Here is a 26,018-nt window from a genome sequence, read left to right as displayed (position 1 = left end):
AATCAGGAATCTTGCTATCCCCTACCCCCACCCGCCAAAGGCTATGATCTCAGCCTCAAATTTGGCACCCTGACACTGTAACTGGTGCTACACAGAATCAGATAATGCTTGGTTCTTTGAGATGTTACTGTAACACTGTTATTTTCAACAACAGTTCCTTTAAGCACTATTTAAACTGAAATGCAGAATCCTAACTTTAAACCTGAGCAGCCCACTCAGTGAGATAAAGTCACTTTGGGGCTGGGCAACACAAAGACTGCAACTGTTCTCTTTTCTTTTGCACATGGAGCATTTTTCAAGATTTACTTTTGCCAAAACTGTAATGGGTGAAACGAAGTTCTCCAATACAGGTTACCTGGAAAATCCACTGTATCTTAAGATTTTAACAATCCAGTTCAATCATGGGTCTAAAATAGATGATAAACAATCAGATAAAATGAGAAAGGATATACCTTTCCTGTAGCACTATTGTTTTGACCTACAAGCTAATCTGTGCCTGTAAGTGCAGATGAAAATTACAGAAAAGAGGTCTAAATACCATTAAGAGTGGATCAAGTGTTGCTATCAAACCAGCAGCAAAATAAGGAGTAGGCTGCAGCTTCAGTGAAAATTACCTAAAACTAAGAAATTGTAGAGAAGAGCTCAAATAATAGTGCACTGAGGCTGCAGTTGTTCTAAAACTAAGCCTCACACATGCACATAACCACCATCTCTTCACCAGCCCCAATCCTTGCAGTCTCCTCTTACACTACTTCTTCTCAACAATACTTGAACCTTGGTATTTTGAGATTTGTTCTTTACTATCTCAAGCTGAAGAACCAGATCTTCAAGATACTCCCTTGTAAGGGGAGAGGAGAAAAAGCTGCAGGAGGCAGAATTATGGCCCAGGGGAAACTGCCCTGCTCTCCAGGTAGCACAGCCTGCTCACACAAGCATTGGCTGAGTAACTGGATGGGCTGTGCCTTCAGATGACAAGCTGCAAACAGAGCCTGCTGTTCCCTATTTAATGTCATGGTCTTGCACTATAAGGATAGATGTACCATTTCTCTGAATGTCCCTAGATTGCAGTATTTACTCAGTCATAAGGACATCAGGGAAAATACCACACTCTGAGCATCCCCCAGCCTACTTCCTTCATGTTCCCCAATTGCTTGCCTGCATCAGGAGACTTGCCTGGATTCGTAGGACTGTGAGTCATGTTATGGATGCTACTTCAGCCTGTGGCCTCTCCGCCATTCTTAAACCTTCTCAGGAAATTAAGGGCAGAGACAACAAATACAAAACGTAGAATCAGATAAGCTTAAACTGTCCAGATCTCTTATCTAACTTAATAATGTTTGATCATGAAATAACTTTGCTATGACAGCCCATAGGACTCCCAGGACATTCTTTTCCTACAAGGTATATAGCAAACTACATTGCAGTAAGCTCCACTGTAATATACTCCCAGATTCTTGAATGAAAATAATCCACCCCCTCTCCATGGGTTCTGCACTTATGAATTGAACAAACCGTGGTTGAAAATATTTGAGAAAAAGATTACATCTGTACAGAGCATGTACAGACATTTATTTCTTGTCATTATTCCCTAAATAATGCATTATAACAACTATTTACATACCAATTATGTTGTAGTAGGCATTATGAATAATCTAAAGATGATTTAAGGTATATGGGAGGATGTGCATAGGTTGTTTGCAAATACTACACCATTTAATATTAGAGACTTGAGCATCTGTGGACTTTGGTATTTGTGAGGGGTCCTGGAACAAATACCCCACAGGTACTGAGGGGTGACTGTGTCTGTTCTGTTTCCAAGAGTATACCATTCTAGCTCCTAATCTTTTCTTGCTAGGTATGAGCCTCTTTGGTTTGGGTTGTCGTAAACTCTATGGTCATCTCTGACAATCTTATGAATCTTACCTTAGGGTAAATTGGGTGATTTTTTCTTGTTCCCAAAGACACTTCTAGATATCATAAACAATTTCAAAATAAATGAAAATACGGTCATCTTTAAAAAAAAAAAAAAGAGAGGGAAATAACTATTTTTGTGTTGGAGAGCCCTCAACATGTATTTATCAGTTCAGAAGTCTTATACTTTCAATTTTTTTATTTTGTGTATTTTTTAAAAGTAATTTTCTGATTTTTTTAGCTGAGTGATTAGGGAACATGTAATTGCTGATTACAAGAGAGTTAACTGCCATCTGGGCCATTGCTAGTTAAAATGATGTCTTTTTATACATTAAAACTCAAAAAGCTCAAATAAAATGAGTATGTGAGGAAACAAGTATCTTACAGAAGAAAGTACTGATAGATGAGTACACTAATTTTAGGTTAGCAGCCTAGGAGAATACCAAGTCACACTTGTAAGGAGCTTTGCATCTAGCTACTGGTAAATGTCATCAGTACTCTAGACCTGTGGAAAAGAAAACAAAAAAGGAGTTTACTAGCATCTGATGTTTCACATAAATGGTTTATGAAGTTGAAATAACTGACATTCATTAAAGTAGAGTGCTCCGAATAACTATGTTTTGCTGAAAATCTTTCCGACCTAAGTCTACAATTATTAGCAAAGAAAAAACATTTTAATGGAGTCTTTTATAGGTTAAAATGTCAATATTAACTCGGGAAATTCAAATTTTAAATTCCCCAAAGCAACCTTTTTGCCTTGAATTGCAAAGGGTCTTTTATTGGAAATTTGAAGGATGTATATTCAGCAACCTAAAGCTGTTTCTCTACATAGTGCATGATAAACAAAGGTCAGAGTCAGATGGAAACTTCTAAAAGTATTTAGGACATAGATGGGTATTGGTAGAAAGAACTTCCAGAAATCCTTGGTTTTGGCAATCCAGTTTTCCTCAAATTTCCCATCTAAGCGGTCACAGGAATATGGTGCTTTGAGAAAACCCAATATATCTAGTTCTAAATTTAGAAAATGAGAAAATAGAGATGGCAGTTATTATTCTATACTAGAAATATACCTGGTACATATTAAACATGAGCTGCCCTGGTACCCTGTGTACACACACACACACATACACACACACACACGCACACAGACTACCTGGAACAGGTAGGCTCATCTGCTTTTTCTTTGTTCCTTTTACAATTGTCCCAGTACCACTAGTAGTTTATAGAATGTACCATTTATATATACATCTAAAAGACACATAGTATATAAAACATGAAATATAATTCTAGATCACTCAGACAATTTCTTATTATATTATAGACATATTTGTATGTAATATCTTCCAAAGAAACTTAAACTCTTTTGGAAATAGGATTATATCTTATAATCTTTATTTAATGTATACATCAAATATATTAAGTACTAGAAAACATTAAGGCATCGTGGTATATGTTAGGTGAATGCAAGGGAATCGCTTTACCATGGAGCAGGAAAGCCCCCAAGGACAGGGTGTGTCACTAAACATCTCCAGGCCTGAAGGGAAATGAGGAGATAAGAGGGCCCAGGGCTGGAGACAGAGGGACTACCAGGAGTTGGTCAGGGATACACTATCCCATGTTGGCCCTGCAGGAAAGTGGGCAGCACATGGACTGAGACCTCAATCCCCTCCTCCCATACCTGTTTCTTTCCAGTGTACACCATGGGCCAAGTCCTGCCAGAAGCCAGTAGTCTGGGAGTCCATAGACAGAGGCCATGGACGTCAGTGTTCCATAGCACAGAACTTGTGGAGAGAAGACCTGAAGAGTTGAAGGGGAGACATCTGGCACAGTACTATAGGAGTGCTACAGAATAAATTGCGTTCCCCAAAATTCATGTAGGCACCCTAGGGCCCAATATAACTGCATTTTTAGGCAGGGCATAATTCAAATATTTGTTTAGAAAAAGTATTACTTGCCATCAAAGAATCTAATAATCTCATTAGGAAAACAAACATTTGCTAGCAAATATACACAAATTATTTAAGAAAGCCAATGAAAGAATCTTAGAGGAAAGGTCGTGGAGGGTACAGGACTTGGTGGAAAATAGAAATGATGATCTTTGATGATTCAAATTGGAACATGGTTCTATCGCAAGCATTTGTATATCCTCTGGGACACCCAAACATGATGTTCTTAACAAGGTCTGTTCTCAAGCCTTGTGTTTTCAACAAAGAAACTGCATCCTGTAGAAGTTAACGGAAATACTCAGTTTTATGTATGAATTATTTTTGCCTTTGAGGTCCTATGATACATGTTAGTGACTTGTCCCTGTGCTAGTTCATCCCTCTCTTGTTGACTTGTCATTTACTAGAGCTGGACTTCACAATGCTTTCCCTCTCTCAGCTTCCAAGAGAAGTCCCTCTACCTCCTGTCCTTAGTGGAAGAGGTCATTGCCAGACATGGAAAGGTCAAAGTGCAGAATGTTGAAGTATTGCACCAAAGGATGATTCATACCATATGCTGCTCATTTAAGAGAAAAAAAAATTGAAAATCTTTTCTCAAGAAATCAACAATTTTTTGCACCTAAAAGATGCAGGTATATAAATTTAATGCAGTCCTGATTGATCAACCACTATATATCTTTGCTTCGCCTTTCTTTACCACCTTTCTTACTAATGAAGATTTCCAATGCAGAAAAATATAAGGAAGTGTCCCAAATATTTGTAATACGGTTATTATAAGATGTTAGTACTTGGGACAGTTGAGAGGACGTCTGCAGTTTTTAACAAATTAGTTCAGCGTTAAAGTAACTTACTGATGGGACTTCAGGGTTTTAGAATAGAGCATGACCAAGGAACATGACAGAAGGATTTGATAATCACAAACTTTTCTAAATGTTGGCATTAGCCTCTTAAGATTGATATCTTGTAAACCAATCTTATCTTCTTTTTTAGTTGTCCTTTTAATTAAAAACACATTTCAGTATAAAATGTTCCATTTAAGAATTTTCCCAAGGGCCACATTCAACTGTATGAAATGTTTCAGTGGGCGGGGAGCACAAATGTGTTTGGTTATGGAGGTAAAATTGCAGAGGATATTCCAGGCCTTTCCTTTTAGGAGCATTTTGTTTATTTCAATTAGAACTTATAAAGGACAAGCACAGTAAGAAATTCAGGCGCAAGTGCCCAGATTCAGTGCAGTCACAGGGTGAAGAGCAGGTACTGTCCCAGCCTCCCTTCTGCACACTCCTAGACTTTCTTGTGTATTGCAATGTTGGCTTAGAATTTGGCCAAGATTCCTGACATGGAGTGTTGGGATATACAGCGTGAAAAGGTTGAGGAGGAGTAAAAGGTAATCCTGGAGGAGAGTTAAAAAGGAGGGTTGTTGGGTAAAAACAGCACACATTTCAACTTGAGACCAAGCGGACAGAGAAGGGATGTACTGTCCTGGATTATTCCCTATAGTGAAGTAATTGTAACCAGACCCACAGAGCAGTTACCACGGGCCTTCTGCCAGGACTGTGCATGAAAATAGCTTTGTTATGTCTACATACACACAGACAATACAGTCTGTCCTCTAGCACTTTTCAAGTTCAAATTATGTAGAAGCCAATTTTCCCTGGACTCGACTTTGTACCTTAAGTAATGGTTTCAAAACAGGATGGCTTCCAAAGGTGTCCATTATGACTGGAGAAGCTCTGATCAACAGGCTCATTCACCTTGAATTATCCTGGGGATTGGCCAGAGTTTTCCATTTCCTTCTCTCGATGAGGAAACTGAGAAACATGTGAGAGAGTAGAGCCACTCAGCAGCTGCACTGAGGAGTGAAAGTTCTTAGGGAACTGTTATCTGCCTCTTTTTGCTTAGCTCTATTTTTTTAAACTAGATTATTCACTGAAAACATGTTATTCTTATTATTGTAATAATAAAGATAGTTTTTAAGAAGAATAGTTCTTAGTCCTGTTGCAATCACCAGATATTTTTCCTTGTGTCGCTGGCCAAATATCATTTTCAAAGTGTCAAATATTAGAAATGTCTCATGGTATAAATATCCAATTTGTGTGGGAGGAGGCAGATGAACAATTTGGAAAGCTAGTGGAATAGTTCAAGAGAGATTCGGGAAGCCTGGTGGAAGCAATGGTAATGAATAGAGAAGTGGGGAGATTTGATGGACATTCTGCAAGTGGAGCCAACAGGGAATGAATTAGGTATGTGCCTTGGGGAAAAAGAAAAAAATCAAGACTGAGGTCTAGTTTCTTGGCTGAACATGGATGAATTGTGACACCATTTATAGAAATACATACCCTTTCTTCTTTCCCAAGGGATTCTGGGAATTAGAAGCAGCATGAAAACCTGGTGGGACAAGATCCCTAGTCAAATATGCCTTACAACAGGAACTGTAGCAAATGTCTCAGACAGTTATCAGTGGTGCTTTGGTAGGTCAGCTTCCCCAGCAATGGATTCATCCTCAGAAAATGTCTATCACTGCCATCATGAATGCTCTAAATGACTAAGACAGTTTACATTTTTTAAAAGGCAAAAGAAGATAAAGAATGTGGACTTAATATGCATTCTTCTTCTTCCTCTTCTTCTTCTGCTTCTATGTCCTTTAATACCAATTGAGTGGTAACAGCAAATTAACCTCCGTGCAGGTGTCCAGTAAGCTTAGACAATCTACCAATCAGTGAGTTTAAAAGAAGTTGTAAAATTTAGTATTTCAGTTTTGTCCCTGAGAGCTTATGGATTTTGCTGGTTGCCAGGAAATTTTTGTGCTTGATGATCCTCTGGTTACATCTCAAATACTATCAAATATCATTTTTCTTGCTAAGAAAAAGAGAACATGACTTTTTGTTCAGGGGCCATTACTTTCACATCATAGCCTGCTACTTTATCACTTCAGTCAAGGCACATTAAAAGACTTTGTCCATAATGACTCATGTGATAGTTTCATCAAATATTACTGTCTTCATATTCAAAGAATCCCAGATATATCCCTAAGCTCTATATTGAAATCCAGTTAAAATTCAAGTCTGTTTACATGCCAAATGTTCTTAGACTGAGTTTTGAGTCTATCTGACTCGGGCCTATATTGTCTTGACCTATAATTACTTTTACTTCTAGGACATTTTTGTCCTATAAAAGTTAAAATTTTTGTGTCATTTGCTCTAAAGAAAATAATTGTTCCTAATGACACCAGAATCTAGTTTTAGTAGTTAGCTGATATCAGCATTACTTTTTTCCTCTTCTTAAAAAATTGTAATCGTCATGCATTTTGCCATCGGAATGGAAGAAAGACTAAATTAGAGAGATGTAACTGACAGATTGAAAAGCATGTCATCTCACTAACATGTCAGATTTATTCCTCCTGACATCAACAAGTCAGTGATGGCATTTGATGTGTTGAAAGCTCCAAGCAACACATTCACCAGGACATAAACTGTGATACCTGGAATAGAACATGCAGCACCAAAAGAAAGATATTTTATGTTTACAAGGTTGTGTGATTTCTTACCATCTTAGGTTAAGTTTTAATATCCTAACTGTGGGTGATTCTGAATCTTACTAAGTAACCATATATGTGACTCAGACGCAAGAAAGTCTTTGCATATTCTAAATGCCGGCAGTGTCATTCTTAACCAAAATGATCACAGTACATCAGACTGCAATGTCCTATGTATGAGACAGATGATTCTTCCTGCCACTGGCCCCAGATGAGTCTGGAAATATTGCCCAGTGCAAAAAGACAAATAAAAGATAAAACGATGACCAAAAAACAAACAAATAGCAGTCCACTTTCACTGAATGTTTGCCATGGTCCAAATTCTGAGCTGCATGCTTACCTCAGTAATCTTCACTTAATTCTCAAAGCCGTGCTCCAAGGTACATACATTACAATCATACTACTGATGGAGAAAGTGAGGCTTAGAAATTCAGAGACAGTCAGTGATAGATCAGAGGTTGAACTCAAAACAATGTGACATGAGCACCCACCACGCTACTACATTATCACCTTTCTATTTTAAGAGCAGATGGGTGCCGTGGACTATATAAGGGCCATGAGTTTTGAAAAGGGAGATAAAATTCTGAGCAGGGATGATTTAGGGAGATTTTACAGAACAGGATGAATTTGAGCTATACTGCAAAGATTCTGTTTTCAACTTTAGTGTTCATGAGTCACTATGGGATCTCATTTTAAAATGCCTATTTTGAAGTTCTCAAAATAATTCAAGTGATGCAACTGCAGGTGATTGATCCATAAATCATCAGAAACCTCTCTAGACTAAACTGTCATTAAGAGTCAGTTAGTTTCAGTACCAAGAGTAATTGGTACATAGTAGACAATTGTGTGTGTGTGTGTGTGTGTGTGTTTGTGTGTAAAATACAGAATGAATGAAAGAAACTCTTTCTATAATTATTCAGAAGTTTGCATAGGTATTCGTTCAGGTATATGGGTTATAGCACGAAAAAGTTCAGTTTTAACTTAAAGTTGATTGATTCCTTCAAGAAATATTTATTGAATTGTGCTTATTACTATAATTTCTTTATTTTGAAACAGACATTTTTTTCATATGTCTGAAATTAACATATCTTACAAGTCCTGGTTGCAGATCTGGAGCATCATAATTTGATGCAATTCAGGATGTGCCTGATGCTGTGCTAAGAACTAGACATACATCTGAAACATGCATGGTCCATGCCAGAGCTGCCAGGGAGGGCAGAGCAACTTGAACACATGTGTAGGAGAGGCCTTGAACCTGGCTCCAGTAGCACCCATGTTGCAGTTAATTGAGGGCACCGATTAAAGGTAATTATATCTAATATGGAAGAAGAAATGAAGCAGTATGGTATCGCAGTGAAGGGCAATAGCCGATAATGGTAGGAAAGAATGTGTAATGACAAGAAAGGATAAGGCAAAGCCATCAATGAAATGATAGCAGTTTTGGTCATAAAGGTGATCTAACATATCCTTGGTTTATGTGAGTTTTTCTGAGTTCTTATTTGATGGAGACATTCAACCACATTTCACCTTTTTTATCCAACAGTGCTGGCAGTCATGACGAAGCTTTAGAATAGAAAGCCAAATGATAAAGAGGAAACCCCAAAAGATCTATGTTTTTTCTTTTATTTTCCTACAACACATTTCAAAACATGCGTGTATATGATTGAAAACAGGCTGAAAATTGGCATCACTTCAAAGACTAAAGCTATGTGTTGAGTCATCAAGAATACACTTAAAAACTTTATTTTTCTATCTTCAGTAGGCACTTCAGTTTATCTGCAATATTTGGTACCCAACCAGGGAATGTTGGGATGAAGGAAGAAACTGAGTGAAATCCAGTGTAGGGAGTTGTGTTCTCTTAACAGCTGTTGGAGGAATCTGCTTCTTGTTTATTTTTGGGAAACCTTTACAAATGACTCTCAAGAATGTTTTTGAGAGCTTCCGGAAGAAAGTATGATATAGACATGATCATATTCACCCTGCCGAATTCTTCCTACTGCTCTGAATTTAGGTGCCAGGGGAGTTGACATTTAATAGTCTCATTTCTAAAGCAGATGTATTCAATTTTACAATTTTCATTGTGCTAATACCCTCAATTACATGGGCTCCCATACATGGAATGTAAAATAATTCTTATCAGTTTGTTTGAGGAATCATAACACTGGAAATCTGCCCAGAGCCCATCTGGTCTGTGGAGGTGCTATTCGGTGAGAGCATTCAGTGATCATAGGCAAAGGACAAGAACAATGATAACAGAATATAGACTGTTTTTAAAATATATCTTTTAGGTTTTTAAAAATATTTTTGAAATGACTTATTTTGAAGATATATTCCATTTTTATTTAAAGACTTTCATATTAATATGACTATCCTTATTTGGTAAAATTAAAAGGAACCAATCTCATGTTGATTCCCACATTGAAAAACAATGTGCTAAGTCTTTGAAATTTGGAAGATTTTGAGATCATTTTACATCCTAGTGATGCTTGCAAACATCCCCTCACTACATTTGCCACTAACATCTTGGGAACAAATAAATATTTATTTAACACTGGTAGATGCCTGTAAAAGAGTTCCATGGCCAACAATTTCACTAACAATGGAACATTTTTAAAAATTAGATTATTGTAACCAAAATAATACATGCTCTTTGTTAAATATATATATGTATACATGTAAACCATACAGACACATAAATAATAAAAGTTTCCACATATAGTCAAATTTCATCAGCTTCCATATGCATAAGTAGTATAATAATGCCTGATATGATGATTGTAAATATTCTTAATATAAATGATGTATTTATTATGAAATATTTCATACTTTATTATCTTTAATTTGAGTGTTGCTTTTCCTTTGGTTCCTGTTTATTTTGTTGTCCCTCTTCCCATTAGTATTTACTTTTCAATTTTTTAAGCTAAACTATGCTTTATCTATCCTAAAGAAAAGCAAGATTAGATCAAAGAAGGTCTCAGGTCTTTCTCAGTGTTCTCTGTTCAATTATTAGAAACTGAATATTTAGGAATTTCTCAATTATAAGAACTAAAATTCAAATCAAATGTCTGAATTGTGTTTCAAAGTCACTCAAAAAAATAGCAATGCTATAAATCCTCTACAAACCACCTCATACTCTTCCGTGTTACTATTTACTACAGTATGTAAATACTGAATATATTACTCCTTCTACATAGTTATTGCAAATATATGATCAATTTATTATTTGCTTTTAAATTTTCTTCATCCTGTTTCAGTATAAGAAACTTACTTTTTAATTACTCATTCAGTCAAATATATATGTCCTTTTTGAATTCTTCAATTAGATGGTCATATTTGATCTTTCAGTATCTCCTGGATAATCTTAAGTATTCTGATGAAAACTATCTGTGCTCCCCTAAAATTGACCCACATATATATGTGAAGCAAGGAGTTATTTGCTCTACTTTGGGGAAATCCATGAACCCAGATAAAAAAGTGTAAGTTTATAAAGTCCATTTCTATCTCAAAATCTATTAATTTACAACTTATGCTTTCATCTAGTGTTTTCTCATTTCATTTTTCACCATCAGTGTTTAACCAACTAAAATTATTTTGGTGTGAAGATCTAAATTTAATTTTCATAGGACCATTGGCCCAGTGTCCTTTGTTAAGCAACTCATCTCCTCCAGTAACAATTTGTTTTTCATTCTTTAAGTTTTTACATTTATAGAGATCTCATTTAGCATTTTGTGTTCTACTATTTTGTTTTAGCATGACATAATCACTTCACATTTTAAGTATTTTGCTGAACTTTTTTTTCTTTTTTGGGGGTGGTACTAGGGATTGAACCTGGGATGCTCTACCAGTGAGCTTCATCCCCAGCTCTTTTTATATTTATGTATTTGTTTATTCAGAAACAGTATGGCTACATTGCTGAGGCTGGCTGCAAATCTGTAATCTTCCTTCTTCAACTTCCCAAGTTACAGGAATTACAGACATGCATCCAAAAAACAGGTGTCCACTGTTTTTTTTTTTTTTTTTTTTTTTTTTCCTTAATATTCACTATGGTAAATTTATATACATAGGTAGAACAGCTTGGTCAGTTTCATCCCACCATTCCTCCCTTCCCCCCCCGCCCACCCTCAATTCTCTTCCTCTATTCTACTGACCTCTCTTATATTTTCATGGGAATTCCCCTTCCCCTTCTTGGAATTTTTTTGTTTGTTTGTTTGTTTTTCTTCTTTTGGTCTAACTTCCACATATGAGAGAAAACATTCAACCCCTAAATTTCTGGGTCTAGCTTATTTCACTTAGCTTGATGTTCTCCAATTTAATCCATCTACCAGCAAGTGACACAATTTCAGTCTTCTTGATGGTTAAGTAAAATTCTATTGTGTATGTATGCCACATTTTCTTTATCCATTTGTCTGTTGAAAGGTATTTGGACTGGTTCCACAACTTGACTATTGTGAATTGTGCTCCTAAAAATATTGATGTGATTGTGTCCCTATAATATGCTGATTTTAGAGCTTTTGGATATATTCCAAGGAGTAGATAGCTGGGTCTTATGGTGGTTCCAGTTCTAGTTTTTTGAGGAATATTTATACTACTTTCCAGAGTGGTCATACTAATTTCTAGTCCCATCAACAATGTGTAAATATTTCCTTTCTCTGCACATTCTCACCAGCATTCATTATCATTTATATTCTCAGTAATTGCCATTCTGACTAGAATGAAATGAAATCTCAGTGCAGTTTTGATTTGCATTCTCCTGATTGCTGGAAATGTTGAACATTTTTCATGTTTGTTAACCATTTGTATTTATTCTTTTGAGAAATGTTCTTTTGCCCACTGATCGATTGTATTATTTGTTTTGTGTGTATGTGTGTTAAGTTTTTTGAGTTCTTTGTGTATTCTTGGTATTAATCCCCTTTCTGAGGAGCAGATGGCAAAGATCTTCTCCCATTCTGTAGTTTCTCTCTTTACACCTCTATTGTTTTCTTTGCTGTGCAGATGTTTGATTTGATGTTTTCCCACTTGTTGATTCTTGGTTTTATTTCTTGTGCTTTAGGAGTCTTGTTAAGGAAGTCAGTACCTGTTCCATTATGTTGGAGTATTGAGCCTACATTTTCTTCTAGCAGCTGCAGAGTTGCTGGCCCAATTCCTAGGTCTTTGAACCACTTTGATTTGACTTTTGTGCAGGATGAGAGGAAGGGATCAAGTTTCATTCTCCTACATATACCTATCCGGTTTTCCCAGCATCATTTGTTTGAAAGACTACCTTTGCTCCAATGTGTGTTTTGGCATCTTTGTCAAGTATCAGATGGTTTTATCTATGTGGATTCATCTATGTGACTTCTATTCTGTTCCATTGGTCTTCATGTCTTTTGGTGCCAACACCATCGTGTTTTTGTTAAAATAGCTCTGTAGTGTGACTTGAGGTCTGCCTCCAGCCTTGCTCTTCTGCTCAGGAAAGCTTTGGCTATTCTGGGTCATTTATTCTTCCAAATGAATTTTAGAACTGTTTTTCTAATTCTTTGAAGAATGTCATTGGGATTTTGTTGGGAATTGCATTGAATCTGTATAACACTTTTGGAAGTATGTCCATTTTGATGATACTAATTCTATCTGAGAACATGGGAGGTCTTTCCATCTTCTAAGGTCTTCTTCAATTTCTTTCTTCAGTTTTCTGATTTAACTCAAGGTTTCTTGTATGTTTTGTTTAGGTTATTGTAGATGGGATGTTTTCCTAATTCTTTGTTGTTAGTTGTGGAGGTGGTGGTTCTTTTTAGTTACACATGACAGTAGAATCCATTTTGACATTATTATACAAGCATGGAATATATCTTGTTCTGATTCAGACCCCAGTACTCTCTTTCCCCTTCTCTCTCCCCACCCCCTACTACATCCCCTTTATTTATCTTTTTGCCATTTTCCCATAGTTATTACATTTTAATCAATTTCTTATGGATGTACACAATGGCACAATTCTCTATAGTATATTCACATATGCCCATAGGAATGTTATGACAGATTCATTTTACTGTCTTCCCTTTTCCTATCCTCCCTTCCTTCCCTTCATTCCCTTTTCTCTACTCTATGAAACTTCTCTTCTTATAAACTTCTAAATCCTTATTGTGGGTTAGCTTCCACATATCAGAGAAAACATTTGACCTTTGGTTTGGGGGATTAGCTTATTTCACTTAGCATGTTAGTCTCAAAATCTATCCATTCACTGGCAAATGCCATAATTTTGTTCTTCTTTATCACTAAGTAACACTCCATTATATATTTATATATATACCACATTTTCTTTATCTATTCAACTGGTGAAGGACAACTAGGTTGGTTCCATTGCTTATCTATTGTGAATTTGATCTGCTCTGAACATTGATGTGGTTGCATCATTATAGTATGCTGATTTTAAATCCTTTGGATACATACCAAGGTGCGGAATACTGGGTCAAATGGTGGTTCCATTCCTAGATTTTAAGGAATCTCCATATGGCTTTTCAGAGTAGTTGTATTATTTTACAGTCCCACCAACAATGCATGAGTGTACTCTTTTCCCACATCCTCACCACTAATTATTTTTACTTGTATTCTTGATAATTGCCATTCTGACTGGAGTGAGATGGACTCTCAGTTTAGTTTTAATTTGTATTTCTCTAATTGCTGGAGATGTTGAATATTTTTTCATGTATTTGTTGACCAGTCATATTTGTTCTTTTGAGAAGTGTCTGTTTAGTTCCTTTGTCCATTTATTGATTGGGCTATTTGGTTTTATTTTTTTGTGTGTGTGTGTGGTTGTTGTTGTTTTGTTTTTATTGTTTTTTGGTGCTAACTCTTTTGAGTTCTTTGTGTATCCTGTATATTAATACTCTATGTGAGGTGTAGGTGGCAAAGATTTTCTTCCATTCTGTAGGCTCTCTCTTCACACTCTTTTTTTTTTTTTTTTGTTAACTTTTATTTATTTATTTATTTATCTTTTAATTTTTTACAGACTGCATTTTGATTCATTGTACACAAATGGGGTACATAATTTCATTTCTATGGTTGTACACAATGTAGATTCATACATTCGTGTAATCATACATGTACATAGGGCAATGATGTCTGTCTCATTCCACCATTTTTTATACCCCCTCCCTCTCATTTCCTCCTACATAATCTAAAGTTCCCCCATTCTTCTCTCCCTCCCTCTTCACACTCTTGTTTCCTTTGCTATGAGAAGCTTTTCAGTTTAATGCCATCCTATTTATTGATTTTTTTTTTTTTTTAATTTTACTTCTTGTGCTTCAGGAGTCTTGTTAAGGAGGTCAGTTCCTGAGCTGATATGTTGGACTGGTGGGCCTACATTATCTTCCATCACATGCAGGATTTCTGGTCTAATTCATAGTTCTTTGATTCACTTTGAGTTTTGAGTTTTGTGCAGGTGAGAGATAGGGTTTAAATTTCATTCAATTACGTATGGATTTCCAGTTTTCTCAGCACCATTTGTTGAAGAGGCTATTTTTTCTCTAATGTATGTTTTTGGCACCTTTGTATAGTATGAGATAACTGTATTTTGGTGGATTTATCTCTTTGTATTTTAGTCTACCCCATTGGTCTTCATGCCTGTTTTGGTGCCAATTCCATCCAGTTTTTGTAACTATAGCTCTGTAGTATAATTTAAGGTCTGGTATTGTGATGCCTTCTGCTTTACTTTTCTTGATAAGGATTGCTTTGACTATGCTAGGCCTTTTATTTTTCCAAGTGAATTTCATGACTACTTTTTCTATTTCTATGAAGAACAGCATTGGAATTTTGATGGGAATCACATTGAAACTGTAGACTGCTTTGAGTACTTACGACCATTTTGACAATATTAATTCTGCCTATCCAAGAATATGAAAAGGGGCTGGGGATATAGCTCAGTTGGTAGAGTGCTTGCCTTGCAAGCACAAGACCCTGGGTTCAATCCCCAGCACTGCAAAAAAAAAAAAAAAACAAACAAGAATATGAAAGGTCTTTGTATCTTCTAAAGTTTTGTTCAGTTTCTTTCTTTAGTATTTTGTAGTTTTCATTGCTGAGGTCTTTCACCTCTTTTGTTAGATTGATTCCCATCTTTTTTTTTTTTTTTTTTTTTTTCTTTTTTGGGGGTTACTATTGTGAATGGGATAGTTTTCCTGATTTCTCTTTCAGCTGATTCCTCATTGGACTATAGGAATACAATTGACCTATGGGTGTAAACATTCTTACCTGTTCATTTTCCATATGAAATTTAGAACCATTCTGTTGTGTTCCACAAACAATTCCAATGAAAATTTATAGCAATTATGTTCATCTTGTCTTCTTTACTACAACTGGTTTTCCCATTCAAGAAAATCTATCTCTGAATTATTCAGATCTTTTATTGGCATAATAAAAGTATTGGGCTTTTCTTTAGTTCTATATTTTTGGCTTAGACTTCAGTTTTGAAATATAAATATTTGTTTGCTTTGCTATTTCCATGATGCCTTAAACTGGTTATTTCTTATTTGTAACAAACCTGTTAGTTTCTGTTTATTTTTCTCATCTTAGCCTCTTTGATTCCCATTGTTATAACTGATTACTTTGCTTTGTTTTTTTTTTTTTTTCCAGAACATATGGCATTTGACAATAGTAATATCTTTCTCTGTTCATGTGTGATGAGTACTTTTCATGTTGATTCATATTGTAAAGTAGTACAACCTGGTTATCCTGGCTTCAGGTTTTGGAATCAGGCTGACTTAAGTTCCAATTCCGCCTCTACCATTACTACCCAGGTAGCCTTGACCAAGTGAAAATCATATTTTACCTTCTGCAACTTCAATTACTCCATCAGAAATTTGTCACTAACTTAGAATCAAAGGATTGTTACTTGGATTAAATGAGTTTGGGTATGTGGAAAGTACTAAAAATATGTACACCATTATCATCACAATATTACTTCCTTTACGTTAGCTAGTTCTCTGCTTGTATTGATGAATTAAATTTAGTTTTAAATATGCTATTGGTTTAGTTTTAACCCATTTCATTTATGTCTTTCAGTTTATTTTCCTGAGTGAGATTTATAAATTACTCTTTCTTTTACTGGAACTATCTGTGTGTGTGTGTGTGTGTGTGTGTTTGTGTGTGTGCACGCACATGCTTTCTTATTATAGTAGCCAGCTAACACTAATTATGAACTCACAGTATATAAATGGCATCCTTTAAAGTATACTTTATGATTCATTTTATTTAATCTCCACTTATAAAGCAGCAGAGGTAATAAATGGAGAGTCCAGCTTCTTAACCAGTTAATTTGACCTTGAAACTGATCTCTGTGTCTGCAAGTTTTTGTTTAATCAGGCAATGTTAAATTCATAAATGAAATTATGGAATTTTGTAATTTATCTTTTCTCTAGAGCCCCTTGGGACCGCTGTTCTTCTGTTTGAAGAAAAAAATGCCTGACCCCAATGTCTTTTTTAGAGGTGCTTCTTTGATAAATTGTATCAATTTAATTTTAAAATTTATAGTCACTAGAACTATGCCCAATTCATAAGATATCCAAACTTATTAGCCAATTATTATTAAAGTACTATTTAATCCTATTAATATATCTTGTATTGGCTTTTATGAGTGCCTTAATACTTAGGATTTATTTCATGGTTTTTAAAATTTTATTGATCAGATTTGCTATTATTTTTCTAAGCATCAGTTCTTGGATTTCTTGATCAGTTATGTTATTTTTCCATTGACCTTTTTTAATTTTCATTAACTTTTTTACTTTCCTTAGAATGATTCTTTAGTTTTTTCTTTTTTACAAATCTCATTAGTTGAATAATGGCTCATTTTTATTTACTTTTGCATTAACATGGTTTTGTGTGACTTTACTTCTGACCACAGTTCTATTTGACTCTGCTTATTTTCAAATTATGTTTCAGCTTCCTCTTTGACAGAATGACAATTGTGAGAAGCACTTTTAAGTGTTTAACATACTTCGTTGCAAAGGAAATTGATCATTTCCTTTTTTTTTTACTGCAGTATCATCTAGTAACAAGTTTAGATAATCAACAACATTCATAGTTGTTTTTCCTAAGTACAATTATCGAGGTTCCCTTTTTGTCTCAATGTCTTCAAATTTTCTTTCAAACTCTTTTATCAATCCATAAATTCTTTTGAAAAATGCCTTTTTATAGGGCATGTATTTCAATTTTAAGTTGTATCTATTACATAAACAAACCCTCTATATTCTTTCCCTTGAAATGAATGCATTAAATTATCTAAGCACTGTTGTGGTTCCCTCAGTAACTTCTTTTTTCTTACTCTTTGATTTATTCATCCTGATGCACAAATGTCAAGCTGTTAAATATTTATTTTAGAGAGCATCTCTATCTTTCAAGTAAATTCAACTTATTTGTCATTTTAAGTGGTTTTTGTCTAGAACATTTTTTGGTTTGCAACTAATTCTACCATCCATGCATCTTTTTTGTAATTTTGTAAAGAAATCTATGTTTTTTATTTAGTTTCTAGTTTTTATATTTTTACAAAGTTGGAAATAAGCAAAGTGAATACTTTAAAATATATATCATAGGATAAAGTCTCCCTTTTGACTTATTGCTACATAAATTTCACTTACATTTTCTTTAATTCCCTCACCTACTTATTTCCCCATCTCCAATATCATAACCTGGATTTATGCAACAGACTAAAGTTAATTCACTTTTGCCATTATTTTTCTTTTCTTCTGAAAAGAATTCTGTTAAAACAATTGTTAATTCTTAACTCTATCTTAAGTTTATTATAGAGTCATCAGTAAGTCTTTCCTAACAACTTATATTCTAGGGCTTTAACTTTGAACTATTTATTTATAGGCTAAAATAAACCTTTCTGTTGTTTGCTTATGTTATTTGGGTTCTTGGAGCTGGTGTTTGCAGAAAAGTAAGTTAGTGTATTTTCTCAGCCCTGCAAATACACATCTCTGCATTCACTAATGAAACACAATGAACTTATGAAATTCTTTGGTCCATTTCCTATCGATAGCTGAAACTATTCTTCATTGTCTCCTAAAATTAGTTTTGCAGAGAATCTTGAGCCAGAAGTCCTGCATTGTTTAGGTTTTTTAAAATTCTTGAACAGAAGCTTTCAGGATAATTTTTCTTTGCATTTGTACTGAAAATGTATATATCTTATGAGTCATCTGAGGACCCAACTCTTTTTTTGGTTTGTTTTTTTCAGTAATGGGAATTGAACCTAGGGGTGCTCTACCATTGGGCCACATCCCTAGCCTTTTTATTTTTTTTATTTAGACAGGGTCTTACTACATTGATAAGAGTCTTCCTAACTTGATAAGGCTGGCCTTTAACTTGCGATCCTCCTATCTCAGCCTCCCAAGTCACTGGAATTGCAGGCATGCACCACTGTACCCAGCCCAACTCTTTCTTTAATTAATATTTCTTGGAACATATTGAGTCATTTTCACCCACTCTGTACATTTTTATTCAGGTGTGACTTTGGTTCCTGGCTAAGTCTACCATGGGGCTTCAGAGCCTGGTCTGTAGATGGCAGACGTGGCTTCTCTGTTTTGGTTCTTCCTAGGTTTATAGCTTTGGGAAAGATGTTTAGTATTTCTAAGCCTCAGTTTCTACATGTCTAAAAAAGAAAATAATGATATAAGAAGCTTTCCCTAGAGTTCACTTCGTGTGTACAAGGTGAAGCACCACTGGAGCATCTGGTAGATGTGAAGAGTCTGTGATTATTAGTCTTCAGCCTCAGAGAACTAAGCTGGTATTCTGAAATTGGATTTCTATTTTCTGTCCTCCAAATCTGTCAGCTTGTCTTTCCTTGTCATCTCTTTCCTAAAAAGTATGCAGGAAGCTCTCACCTTTGTTTTTCACATCATTTAACTCAATTGTACACAGTATCAATTCTACTGTATCATGTTAGTATCACTTGACTCTGATGTAAACTATTCTCTTACTAATACTGCTCTATGCTTCTTGCTGTCTTTCACTTCACTTTATTGATTGATTCCCTCTTGTGCACTGTTTTTCATAAGCTCCATATTATTACTGTTTTTCTCCTCCATACTCTTTTTCTTTCCCTTTGCCTCTTTTTTGCTGCTTCTTATATTTACTTTTTATGTTTCTTTTTCTTTATTTTTCCTTCTTTTTCTTTTTCCTTTATTTCCATTATTTATTTTTGTTTTTAATTATTCATTCTCAATGAGAAACAAGTATGATGCTTTTGTTTTTCCATTACCATCTGTATTAGTCAACTTCCTGTTACTATAACATAATGCTGGAGGTAATTATAGAGAGAAAAGGCTTATTTTGTCTCGTAGTTGTGGGGGTTCTAATCCTTGATCAACTAATCTCTTGTTTTGGACTTGTAGTGAGGCAGCACATGGTGAAACGTATCATGGTAGTAGCACATGGTAGGGCAAAAATGCTTGCCCCATGGCCAGGAAGCAAAAGAGAGTGTGAGAGACAGAGAGAAGAAGGGGAAGGGGGACCACAATCCCCTTCAAAAGCATACCAAGACCACCAGTGATCTAAGGAATTCCCAGTAGGCCCACCTCCTAAAGATTCCACCACCTCCCAGTAGCATTACCCTGGAGACCAAGGCTTTAACACAGGTGTCTTTGAAGGACCTTCAAGCTCCAAACCATAGCAGCCTCCAGGTACAGACCTACTCAAATCTGCCACTGAGGGTAGGAGTGAGAGACAAAACTCCAGACCAGTCCTGAGCCCCTGAGAGAGCTCTAGCTAACACGACTGTGCTGGGTGAGGAGAGCATCAGTTCATACCCCAAACCAGCAGTTCAATAGCCACTGTCTGCAAGCACTGCTATCCTGACTCTTCCCTTGATGGACCCGAGGTGGTGGAGTGGGTACAGCAAGGTTCTGCAGTCAGACAGTCTGAGCCAGTTTCAGCTTTTGCTCATCGTGTGAATCTAACCATACACAATAATCTTTCCGTACTTTGATGTCCTTATTTTTGAAATGAAAGCAGTAACAGCACCTGTCTCAGTGTCTTTTCCTGAGGAATAAATGAAAAAATGAATGTAAAGTACTTCTTCTAGTACTGAACACACAGTGAACATTTACTGCATGCCATCTGTTACTCTGTACTTTGGAAGATGCATCTTTTAGGGAATGTATTCATTAACAAGAAAGATTTGGTTCATACGACAAATCAACAAATCAGCGATCAAGATACAATGTTGATTCAGTAGCTCAAGACTATAAAGGCCAAAGCTTAGATTCTTTCCTTGATTTTTTGTTAAAGGCAGCTGCAGTTCCAGCCATCATGTCTACATTCCAGGCAAAAGATCAAGGAAAGAATGGTAGAAATGCTCAATAGATAACTTATTATTTGGAACTTTGTTTCATATTCACCCCTCACTCTCAGGGAGTTTAGAAAGACATAGATTTGGCACCCCAATATATACATAGTAGAGGAAAACGAAAGTTAAAAATTATTTTCTTATGCCAGTCTCATTGGTGTGGGGTTCTATATAATGTCTCCAAATGTTTTATAGTAGATTTCTATTAATCTTCATTAATCCTTTCCTGTGTGTGTACATTATATAATTTTTTCAATATTATTTATAGTCATCTATGTCTAATAACTAGAAAGACTGCCAGATTTTATAAAATGAGGCAGAAGTTTCTAACATAGTCATAATATCATTTACTTCAAATTCTAGAATCTAAAATGCATGGTGATTTATAACAAAGTTTAAAATTAAAACTGAACATTCAAAAAGCTTTTTTCAAAATATACTTCTTAATGAGCCTGTAGGAAAATATTATTTTAATCTTTTAAATTTTATTCCTTTAAATCCACTGGGATAATAGGCGAGCACCACCGTGCCCAGTTGGAAGAACTCTTGATGAGGGGTATTTGTTTTCTTTTTTAATATACAAGCTAGAGATTGCACTTATAAACTTAATAAGAAACACTACACAAAATTTCACTCTTAGAACATGTCCTGCTTCTTCTAAATCATATCAGGCCTGTGAAATGCTTTGCACTGCTCAGAACTGGCATGTAATACAAGCACAAGGTAGTAAGGGTGTCATTGTCTATCCTACTTTTATGACTGTTAATAAGAAATGGTTAAGGGCAATTTTAACAGAGATTCATTGAAGAGAAGAATTACCAAGCCAGGCTATGAGCCACATCATAATGAGCCCACAGCATGCCAAGTGACAAATTCATTAACAATAATGGTATAAAATAGTACAATCATAGTATGACATATAGTATATGTTTTAGTCAGCTTTTTTGTTGCTCTGACCAAAAGACCTGACGAGAACAATTACAGGAGAAAAAGTTTTATTTGAGGCTCTTAGTTTCAGAGGGCTCAGTCCATAGCCAGCTAACTCTATTCTTCGGGGCTGAAGTGAGGCAGAACATCATGGCGGAAGAGAGCAGCAGAGGAAAGAAGCTCAGGATGTGGCATCAGGAAGCAGAGAGAGCACTCTATTCAACAAGAACAAAATGTATACTCTATAGGCATGTCCACAGTGACCCACCTCATCCATCCACACCCTACCTGCCTATAGTTACCACCCAGCTAATCCTTTCCAGTGGATTAATGCACTGATTAGGCTAAGGCTCTCATAGCTCAGTCATTTCATCTCTAAACTTCCTTGCATTGTCTTACACATGAGCTTTTGGGGGACACTTTCTATCTAACCATAACAGTCTACATATCAAATATGTTATAAAAATAATATGATTTTCTTAATTTGGTATTTTTTTGTTCATCTTTGATAGGATGTTCAAAAGTTAGGACTTTAGAACTTACAATCTATAGTAAGAAATCTCCTGAATAACACAGTAGATATAAACCAACCAACTAGCCAGGCACAGTGGCGCATGCCTGTAATCCCAGTGGCTTGGCAGCAGGAGGATCATGAGTTCAAAGCCAGCCTCAGCAACTTAGTAGGCCCTAAGCAATTCAGTGAGACCCTGTCTCTAAATAAAATACAAAAAATGGGTGGGGGATGAGGCTCAGTGGTTAAGCACCCCTGGGTTCAATTCCCAGTTCCGGGGGAAAAAAAAAAAACAACTGAGCTTAGAAGCAGGGTTTATATACAAAGATTGCGGGACACTGAGAAAATGGCATCCCATATTCAGCTTATTTATCCACTATTCAAAGAAAGACCTGTGAAGTGCTGTGTGTGACCCTTATCACCTTTATAGATCCATTCTGGAAACAGCATTACCCGGTGATTGATAGCTGAAGTTCAGCCACCAGGTCCTGCAGATTTGGACTCTGACTCTACCCCTTATTACCTCTTTGTACTTGAGCGACTGCATGTAATTCAAGGCCTCAGTTTTGTCTCTGTGAAATGAGAATAACAGTATTTCCTATATCATATCATTTTCAAGATTATACAACAATACTGCATTTAAAACATATTGTGCTTGGCTCTGGCACATGCCTACTAAATGTGGGTTATTATTACAAGGTCAGTAAAAGAGGCGAAACTTCTTAACCAGAGATGATTACATGTATTAAACCCCCCTCCCCACAAAGTCGTGTTCATTTCATTGCTTTGAAAGGCCACATGCAGGTACACAGCTCTTGCAAACACTTAGAAATGTTACTTTTTGGGTGATTGTTGCAGTTGAAAGGAATTGTCAATAAATCCAGGAAGAAATTTGAGGGGTCTGTAGCAGAACACCATGTGGCTCATTACAGGGTGGTGGCCAGAAGGCTCAGGTTGAAAGATACTACTCTTTCCCTCCAGACTGTTAGATTTTTTGATCTCTCAACTGTTGCTTGCCCTAAAATTGTTGGTGCTCAGTCTTCTCATTCTTGAAAAGAGGGGTCTTGGTTTTCCTCTGCCAGTGGAGTGTGAGCCCAGGTATCTGGGGTGGGGGTGGGGGAGAGCTGTAGAGAGTCCTGCAGTACTGTTGTGGATGTGCCATTCCCAGCAAAGGGTACTCAGCCTTTCCTCTAAGTTTTTGCTCTATATATTGTTACCAAAATGATCCATTACCACATCTTTGATAGTTTGACTCAATCTTCAGCCCCTACATCATCCCTGTGAACAAGTAAGAGGCAGTGCAGGACCCTAGTTGGATCCCCAGTACTGAAAAGAAAAAAAAAAATCAACGAAGTAAGATGAAAATTACACTTCCCCATAAGCAAGAGTCCTCTTGAGATACTGGAAATATCTAAACTATGTGTGCCACAATTAACCTATGATGCTTCCTGAGCTAGTTATCTTCCTACAGGTGGAAACACCACTGATTCCAAACCCATTGACTTCCCATATTATCTTCCTAATTTATTTTGAGAAAATTATCTTCCTTAATTATTTTCAGAAAATTTTCAAATTAGATCATTTTCAAAGTTGTGTGCATTATGAAATGTCAGAGGAAAGTTCTTCTTTCCATGTGTAGTTTCAATTTCCTGATGCCAGTTTCTTCCTTCTAATTACAAGCACTCCAAGAAGAACTAGGTTGTGCAACTCAGCATGGGGACAAGTAATTCTTATTTCTTCAGGCTGAGTTGAATATAGGAGACTTCCTGAATTTGCCAGAATACAACTATCTAAGGTACAAGATAAGTGTTCCCTGTTCTATTATTTTTATATGTTAGCACAAAGGTTCCCTAGGAGCAATATACATCTCTCTGTGGTCAGAACACTGTGGTAGATATTTCTGAAGGAATCTTGCCCTGGGGATAAGTAATGTGGAAATGTACTTTCTTTCTTTTTGTCCTAAAGGGTAAGACTTATAATATGGGTGTTTCAACTGTGTGTTAACATTAATTTTAAATCACTAGGTTGATTTAGATATAGTTGTCAAATTCAAGTGTACCTTTTGTTGTCCTGCTATTCATTCATGGGGGAAAACAGCATACGTTCCTTTGGGAGGATGTGAACATCACATCTGAGGCACAGTCCAAGCATCTTATGTTGAGGCCAGCATTCAGAATTATCCCTATACTCATTTTCTCATTTTCCTGACAGCAATGCACTGAGTCTTCTGAATTATGAATTCAGGATTAGTCAGCTCAGGACTCAATCATGCTGTTTGTTTTAGAAACAAAACTTCTCTTTCTTCTGGGGTTCACCATTCACCTCCCTTCCTTTCTTGAGAGTTTCATGCCCTACCAGCTTCTAAAATTGGTTCTTAAATGAGTGTTGTATCCATGCAAAATGAAAATAATTCTGTTTTCATTGTTGTCATATTATTAAAATTCAATGGTTATGTTTTAATTTCCTAAATATAAGTTCTTTTGCTAATGCAACCTTACAAAATAATCTAGAGCCAATTTTATCCCCTCTGAAAACTTTGAAAATGGCAGTACGCTTCATTTATCTTTAGTCTGAGAGCATAACAAAAAGGTATCAGATCAGAATTCAATAGCTCTTTTCTTTCTCTGTTTTCTTTATATTCAAACCACCAAATAAAAGCTTTGGCTATCAGTTTATCAAAATGTTGTGCTGGTATCTCTTAATAACTCATCAGGTACCAGGCACTATGTTAAGTAATTGGCATTGCTTTAACTGATTCAATCAGTACAATAAAGTAGACTTAATATCCATATTCTAAGTGAGGAAATTAAGACTATGAGTGGTTAATTTCACATAGAAAATGAAGCAGGAAGAATCTGATCACCTGGCCCCCTCTTATTAGATCACCCTACAAATCACATAATCTTATAAGTGTGATGGGATGAAAAAAAGTAGTAGAAAGTACTGTATAGGCTTCACCATGAAAATTGGCTATAATTATACAAGTTTTCTTGCAGCCTGGGAGATCCCAGTGTCCATACATGAGCACATGAGGCAGACACAGAGAGTAATTTCTTCCTCTCCCCCAATGTTCTATGGCCCATCCATGCAAATACTCCTAAAAGGAAGGTGATATTTGAGAAACTAAAGGACCATGCAGGTTGTATTGCTAATGACCATAATTCTTAGTGAGGCAAAAGATTGTCACATCTCAAAGTTCAAGACTGAATTGAATAAGTATTCTGATGAGAATTACATGGATACGTTGAATCAAATGCCTTCTAGAAAATACATATTCCTTGAAAGAGAACAAAATTTCTGTGTATGTGTATTGAATTCATTTTCTGTATATTTATGACCAGCATTAGGTTTTCCAGCAAGCATGTCTCCCGTTCAGTTATTGTCTTGTGCTCTCCAGGGCTAACAACCATAAGAACTAGGTAACTAGGTATCCAGTGACTTAGCATAACAACTACATATTACAAATTAAGTGCACCCCCATAGTTGTCTATGCTGAGGAGTCCAACTACAGGTTCTGTACCACAGTCTGTTCCTCGAAGAATAGTGAAAATGGGGACTGGATTTCAGTGGAGATTTTCCCATTTCCCATGTGTATATATAAAGAAGGTTGAACATTGCTGAGTTTTTTAGTAAAATTGCAAGTCATTTGCCTAGTTCTGATTGAACAAGGAATGTTCCAGAGGCTTTCCATTTTGACTTTAGCTAACTCTCAATTTCCAGTAATGATGCAGACTTACACCAAGTACAACAGTGCCCTAATGGGCAGCCATTTTGTTGAGGAAGCTGAACACACTCACCCTTTTAAACACTGAGTTAACACTGACTTCAGTCCTGTTATTTCTTCAATTTAAGGTTACATTTTCTTCCTCCCTCAGACTAATG

At 36.0% G+C, this 26,018-nt stretch overlaps 1 protein-coding gene across 5 annotated transcripts in view; it reads left to right on the top strand.

Annotated features, from left to right (window-relative positions):
* The window catches only part of PCSK5 (proprotein convertase subtilisin/kexin type 5), a 437,767-nt gene that overhangs the window by 201,992 nt on the left and 209,757 nt on the right, over positions 1 to 26,018 (top strand). The window lies entirely within an intron of this gene.

The sequence above is a fragment of the Sciurus vulgaris genome (assembly GCF_902686455.1).
Source record: "Sciurus vulgaris genome assembly, chromosome: 15".
NCBI classification, from domain to species: Eukaryota; Metazoa; Chordata; class Mammalia; order Rodentia; family Sciuridae; genus Sciurus; species Sciurus vulgaris.
The sequence above is the reverse complement of the archived record's forward strand: the minus strand, read 5'-3'. Positions and strand labels throughout refer to the sequence as shown.